Source organism: Canis lupus, chromosome 2 (genome assembly GCF_003254725.2).
Source record: "Canis lupus dingo isolate Sandy chromosome 2, ASM325472v2, whole genome shotgun sequence".
Lineage (NCBI taxonomy): Eukaryota > Metazoa > Chordata > Mammalia > Carnivora > Canidae > Canis > Canis lupus.
The window spans coordinates 7,170,934-7,178,682 of NC_064244.1; the positions used below are offsets into that span (position 1 = coordinate 7,170,934).

Here is a 7,749-nt window from a genome sequence, read left to right on the forward strand (position 1 = left end):
TGATTTCTGTCATTTATATCATTTGCTGCCAGGAGGCGAGAAGTTGAGTTTACTAAAGAAAAAAAAAACACAATATCCCTTTTTTTGCCTTGTTCAGATACATTCCCCAGTAACTCCTTTGATAGCACACGATGGCCATTGTCACCTTCAAATACTCACTCTAAAACCTCTTTAGACTTCTTGTAAAATATGGTAGGTTTAACACAAGCCTAATAAGTCAATAACAGAATGCCAGAAATAAAAAAGTAAAAAGTCCATGAAATCAAACGAATGATATGACCATCTCTTCAGGAGACAAAAAAATTGATAGATGAGATTTTTATGCAGAATGGAGGACCTAGCCACCTAAATGGGTTTCAGGGGAACAACAAAGAGAAGACGGTCAGTTTGCCCTCCCAGAGCCCTAGAAAAACTCAGATCTTGGAGTCGCTAAGTAGCATAAAAAGTTGTGTGAGACTTACAAAGAAAACACAGATAAAAGAATGCATATACAGTTCAGCTTCTCTCCTTTCCCTGTACAGCCAGACTGCCTTTCTCCCCCTGCAAACACAGGTACACACACACACACACACACACACACGCGCGCACACGCACACGTATACATGCACACACACAGACACATGAACACATGTGTGGGAAAGAAAAAATCATTTTCAATCTGATCCTCTAAATTTCAAAGGGCATTGATGAGCACCTACCACAAAGGACCCAAACCATAAGTATCACTGGGCAATTTTAGAACATCAGAAACAAAGAGAAGACCCTAAAAATGCCTGGAGAGGGAAAATTAAACAGTTCACATAAAAAGTATCAGGAATCAAAACAACATTGGACTTCTTCAGAAGGACAGCAGAAGCTATAGGTCAATGGATCATTCATTGCCTTCAAAAAATCGAAGGAACTTCTTTTCTGGTGTAAGAGTTCTCTGTCCAGCCAAATTATTAACCACATATAAAGATAGAATAAAAGATCTTTTTAGATATTTAAACTTTCAGATGTTTTGCTTTTCATATGCTCTTGTCAGAAAAATACTGAATGATGTTCTTCTTCTGTAAAATATGGGAGAAAACCATGAAACAGAAATCACAGGAACCAAAATACCTAACACAGGATGATAGCTGTCCGGGAGGCCTAGAAACCAACCTGTTCAGGCTGGAATATGAGAAGGGAAGGTTCCAGGGAGATTTTCTGGATACAAACAAACAGACAAAAACTAATGTATTGGACTGAGAGCAAAACAGAATCAAGAGGCATATTATGGAGCTACCAGAATATTTAGAATTAATGATTGTACAAATTAAGGAAAAAATAGTCAATTAATAAGTGCAGGAATATTTTTTTCCCCTTCAGGGGAGTTTATTTCCGGGGCAGAAAAGGAGAAGCAGAGTCGGGCTCCTGGAAGGGAGGGAGGGGAGGAGGCACACTTGCCCACCCACTCGCCCCCCTACCACAGCAACAGCATGTCCTTCTTCCCGGCTGGGTCCAGGAGGTCCCACCAGGGTTGGTGGCAAGGAGCCTGGGGGCAGAGACCGCAGACCTGGGGGCCCAGAGGATGCAATAAACACCGGCAGGCCAGGCTCTGGACTCCAGGCCTGCAGGCCCAGGGAGGACAGGTAGGGTTGTGCGTCCTCCTCTGCTGGGGCCTTGGCTGGGGACGAGCTGCCTGCTGGGACCCCAAGGCAGAGGCACGGGGACACCCGGCCGCCCAGATGGGAGCGGAGGCGACTTGAGTTTTGGCAGCTGGGCTTTCCCCAAGTCCCTGGAGTCAGGCACACATCCCTGTTCGGGGGAGGGAGAGGCCCGGCCCGGCCCTGGCAGGCAGGGGAGCGGCAGCTGCACAGCCCACACTCCTCCCGGGCCTCGGGGATCGGGGATGGGGGGAGCCCCCCAGCTCCTGCAGCCCGCGCTGCTTACCGCACGGGGCCCGCGCGTTAGGCTGTTACCGAACTGACCCCGCGGGGAGCGGGGGGGGGGGGGGGGGGGGAGCGCTGGAGGGTGGCCCGCCCCCCCCAGGAGGCCTCTCCCGGCGCGTCCCACCCCAGCCTCACCCCGAGGGGCGCCAGCAACCAGAGCCTGCGCTACTGCCAAGGCCCAGAGCGGAAGAGCCGGGCCTCGGACGCGGTTAGGACAGGCGGGGAGCCTGGAGGGCTCCCCTGGGCTGGATCCTCCGTCCCACAGCAGAGGCAGAAGCAGCAACAGGAGCCCTCCGAGGAGGCTGCAGTCGGGGTGCGGGGGGCCGGGCAGCCCGGAGGCCACCGGCCCCTACTTTGCTGTGGAGTCTAGCCCCGGTTGGGAGGGTAGGGATGGGCACATCTGTCCGTCCATCAGCCACGCTGCCTCCCAAGCCAGGGCTCAGTATAACTATAACTCCAGGAACATTGTTTAAATTTGAATAAGAAAAGGAATGTAATCCTGTTATTCCACTTAGCTCAGCCAAAAAAAAAAAAAAAAAGTACATAGTCATAATAATGCAAATTATGAATATTGATTCACTCAAAAATTATGATAGAGGCACCTGGATGGCTCAGTCCGTTGAAGTACTGACTTGGTTTTGGCTCATGATCTCAGGGTCCCACCTTGGGCTCCCCGCTCAGGGAGGAGTCTGCTTCTCTCTCTTCCTCTGCCCTATGGGCGCCCCCACTTCCCCACCTCCGTCAAATAAACAAATAAATCTTTAAAAATTATGCTATAAATTAGGAAGAATGGGAATTACTATTAGATTTCTAAAATGATTTTCATGACTTACTGTAATTAAAATTAAAGTTAATTAATCTTAAAAGACAGAGTGGACACACATCATTCCAGGCATCTAGCATGGGCAGATGCTGTGTTTTTGTATTTGCTAAACCTTGAAGAGGTTGCTACTCATAGTGAAGGGAACAAAATGTCTAGGAAACAAATCTCTTGTGGTCAGCCAGTGAAAGAGGAACACTTAATTACAAGACAAAATGCACAAAAAAGAGAAAAACTAGAAAGAGTTCAAAGAGAAAAAGGTAACCAGAGATTTATATGTGGCATAATAACAGAAATAATCACATAACAGTTTATGAGGGAATTCAAGAGACAGTTAAGGTAATTTGGAGAGTTTATTCTCATTTTATGTATCCGTGTCATATAAGTAGAGTATCATACACAACTTTGCCCTTCCTTGTATAAGTCATATTTATGTATACTCTACATATATTTCAAAATATTAGCAGTGACTTGTATTATGATAGTTGAATTTGGTATTGTGAATGATCTTGGATTTCATCTCTGCTATTACTGTTATAATTGGAAAAAAACATTTTAAAATGAGTTCTTTTTATAAGCACTGTGTGTTTTCTGTTTACTTTTCCTTTTGAATCTATAAAATTATAACATTTAGAATTGGAAGGGACAGGAGATTGAATTAAGATGGTTAACTGCGCACAGATGCCTAAAAATGACAGAATGCAGTTACATGTTTAAAATAATAAACCCACAGTATAACTGGAAAACAAGAAGAGATATTCTCGGTGGACCAGAAATAAAAAGGAATTTCTAAATAAGAGAAGGCAGATAGGATTGGAATTCTAAGATGAAGGTGCTTTCCAAAAACAAAACAAAACAAAACAAAAAAACCATAAAAGACTGTTTTAGAAGGAAGAAAACGTTCTGGAATTCTCAGATTCACCAACCCCATTCTTGGAGGTACAAGTGATGAGGAGCAAGATGGGAGCCCAGAGGCAAAGCTAGGGATGACTGGTAGAAACAGTCAGATGGATCAAGGTCTGACTCCTCCTTGCCAAATAGAAGCTCTGCCTTTAGGCAGGGGCAATGAATATGAGATTTGGAAACATCCAGATATCATGGGGAATCCCTATGACCAGAAGACTAACTACTAGCACACCTTGCTGACAATATGTCCCACTTAGTGCTTGAGAATGCTAGGAAGTAGAGAAAACATTCATAGGCTACAAAGAGATTCCGCCTACCACAATGAGCTCACAGCTAAGAATGGTCAATCATTTGAGAAAAATTAACATCTCAAAGAACTGTGCCAAACTCAGTAAATGGAAGCTTTTTATTTTCCTGAGGACACAGAGGTAATATTCTCAGAGAGATGAGGGCATATTGCATTTCTGAAACTGGGCAGGACTTTTTTTTTAAGGAAACAATTTGAGGCTTGGAAATAAAAACCATGATGGTCAAAGAAGAATCTACAGGATCTAGTCTGTATTTCCCTTTCGTTTTCTTTCTTTCTTTTTTTTTTTTTTTTTTTTTAGATTTTATCTATTTATTCATGAGAGACACAGAGACATAGGCAGAGGGAGAAGCAAGCTCCCAGCAGGGAGCCCGATAAAGGACTTGATCCAAGGACTCCAGAATCACAACCTGAGCAGAGGCAGACACTCAACCACTGAGCCACCCAGGTGTCCCTGTATTCCCCTTTCTATTGCATTTCTATCTGTGTTAACAGGAACTCACTATCTTATCAATCAGTCCATTCCATTGTTGAAGAGCTCAAATTTAAAAGCTTAACAGTTCTCTCTTACATCGAATCTTGCTTTCTTGCTCTCAAATCCATTGGTTCTGGATCTTTCTCTGGATCAAAACTGAGCTTTCTTTTTTGCAAGAACACCTTTTCAATATTTACAAATATTTATTATATCTCTCTCTTTAGTCTTCTTGTCTCCAAGGTTAACAGTCAATTATTCAACTGTTTCTCACCTGATAGCTTCTAGAGTCTTTATGCTTCTGCTGACCCTTCCCCTGAGCTCTTTCTAGATTATCCCCAATTCATAGGATAGAGACTCTCTAAGGCAGGCTTGAATTTGCACATGGTATTTCAGATGTGGCCTAATTTTCCCACAGTGCTATTATTACTTCCTCTGGTTACTCAACTGCTATTAATAACATCTAAGCTGATATGAGTGCGGTGCTTTCCTTGAAGAATTCCAGGAAATGAGTAAGTAGCTCTGTTTCTGTAATGTTAAATATTAGGTTCAACTATCTAGTAAATATTTATTAACCACAGGCTATGCTCCAGAGACTCTACTAGGCGCTACTGGGGTGTCCAAGATGAGTAAAGCATAGACACCTTCTGGAAATTTACAGTTTAGTAGGGAATTTAAGGTACATGTATGAATAACAATGTAGCAGTGGGAAATTGACCCCAGATGTTAGAATAGATGCAGAGCTGTAGATCCAATGGAGGTACATAATCCAAAAACAAAAATCCTTCCTAATGACGCTGGGATTAGAGTCCTGCTGTACAGGTCCTTTGACTGGACTTGGATCATGTTTGCCAAGTTGTCTCTTCCCAATCCCTCCTGTGTCCCGATGCTTGGTGGGTGTCCCTGGTTGTTCTTATTGTTCCCTCTGGGTTTGAGAGGCCTGGCACTAAGAACCAAACCTTCCAGTGACACTGCAGTTGAGTAAATGCTCAAAAATGTCAAAAGCAGGAATACGGGTACATTTCCATGTTCACAGCAGCATCCCTCACAATGGCCAAAAGGTATAAGCAATGCATGTATCCATTGATGAATGAGTGAATACATCAAGTGTGGTATATACATACAGTGGAATATTTTTCAGCCTTAAAAAGATAGGAAGTTCTGACACATGCTACGGCAGGAGGGAACCTTGCAGACATTATGCTAAGTGAAATAAGCCAGCAACAAAAAGACAAATGTTGTATGATTCCATTTATATGAGGTATCTAGAGTAGTCAAATTTATTGAAATGGAAAGTGGAATGGTGGTTGCCAGGTAATGGAGAAAGGAGGGAATGGAGAGTTAGTGTTTAGTGGGTACAGAGCTTCAGTATTGCAAAGTAAAAAGAGCTCTGGAGATGGATGGTGGTGAGGAAAGTACAACAGTGCTACTGTAGGTGCTACTGAAATGTATACTTAAAAATGGTTAAAATGTACACTCAAAATGATTATGTACATTATAAATATATGCATACATACATAAAATATATATGTATTTATATATGTATATTATGTATATAAAATCACAGCTAAAAAAATAATCTATCCCTGGCCATTAGATATTATAGAATTTAATTCTTCACTCCATTTCCTGGATCTGATCCACAACTTTGCCCTTCCTTGTAAGTATTGTGTTGACTTAGAGACACTCCTGACATAAGGCTGTTTCACAGCTATTGTGTCTGTGACAAAGTGTTAGCTAAGGGAAAACTGTTTCCAGAGCAGGGGCTTGTTTTCAGGGACTACAGCCAGCAGATTGATTCTAGACTCTTCTAGGGCAAGACTCATGTGTCTCTCAGAGCTTATCCACCTTTAAGCTTGCATGGAGCAGGCCCATTAATTAACCAAGGGCAGATTTGGCTCTAGTCTGGACTGAGCCTGACATGAAGGATTCCTATCTACATTCCAGTCAATCTGGCATTTTCCACAGAAACTCATTTTGAAGGAGGCTTTGCCCAGCATTTCTTCTCCATTCCGAGGAGGAGGACCTCATCCTCACGGCAGCCACAGCGTCCGGTATTGGAGTTTTCGAGTTAGTGACAAGCCAACAGATTTGAAAAAACTAAACTGACTGTTATAAAGAGCACTTTATTAATTTTGTTGACAAAGGTTGTTCAATTTGAATTATTTATGATGCTCTATTGTCCACTGGAGACAGCCCACAACTCATTCAATAGGAGGCAATCAGCAGTGTAACCTGAGACCTTAGCCTATCTCTCAACTTTCCAATCCTTCTAACGAGGAAAGGCAGGTGTTTTCAAGAAAGAAGAGTTATTCATTTATTCAATAAATATTTATTGATATTGAAATGATAATTTATGGTAAGTGATAATAATAGGGTTATGACAGTAAGTGGGGCTGTAACCAGTTAAATGGAAAATCACGGGTTATAGTTCCATAAACATTCTGTTTTTCTATAAAAACTACTTCACCACAATCTTATACACCCTAAAGCAATTGTATCTTCTGAGTATTCAGGAAGGTCATGAGTGGCATCTTATGAGCCAAACTGTGCCCTGCCCATCACCACCCAAATTCATGTGATGGGTGCCCGACCCTAGTACTTCAGAACACATTTGGAGATAAGGTCTTTAAAGAAGCAGTGAAGGTCAGATGAGGTCCTTCGGATGGGCCCTGATCCAGTATTTCCAGTGTCCTTATGAGAAGATGAAGTTAGGACATGGATACACATAGAAGAACGAACACATGAAAACACGGGGAGAAGTTGGCCCTCTACAAGCCAAAGAGAGACACCCTGCCAACACCTTGGTCTTCAGGCCTTCTAGCCTCTAGAATTGTGAAAAAATAAAATTTGTTGCTTCTGCTGCCCGATTCGTGGCATGTTGTTTATGGCCACCCTAGCAAACTAATACACTCTGCCCTTGCTAGTCTACTTCTCTACCCACTTAATCCCATGCCCTCAGTGACACCATAGCCACGACATCAGGACTGAACTGTTTGGATTCATGAAGGAGCCGAAGAGACACACAGCTAATAAATCATCCTAGCAACACAGTGTGCTTTAGGAAGAAAAAAAAAAAAACAAAAAAAAACATGGTGGGTAGGGGTGGGGATGTACCATGCTACAGATCAGCAAGCTGTTGGTCTACTGAAAAAGCATATTTGTTATTACTCCCATTTCCTCCCAGAGTAGGACTCTTCTAGTTTAGGAAGGCTCCCCAGGGGCTGGCATTGCTGCATTAATAGCCCAGACACCCAGGCAACTATTTACCAGAGTCACAAACAGTTCACTCATACTGTGCAGTCCCTAAATTAGGACTTCACTTTGATCG

At 42.7% G+C, this 7,749-nt stretch overlaps 1 long non-coding RNA gene across 1 annotated transcript; it reads left to right on the plus strand.

Moving 5' to 3' along the window:
* The first annotated feature begins 2,003 nt into the window (after window positions 1-2,003).
* LOC112670411 (uncharacterized) lies at window positions 2,004-7,356 on the plus strand. The gene is made up of 3 exons (XR_003142939.3): window positions 2,004-2,226; window positions 4,837-4,930; window positions 6,387-7,356. It is a non-coding gene; the product is annotated as an uncharacterized LOC112670411 (long non-coding RNA).
* The last annotated feature ends 393 nt before the right edge of the window (window positions 7,357-7,749 follow it).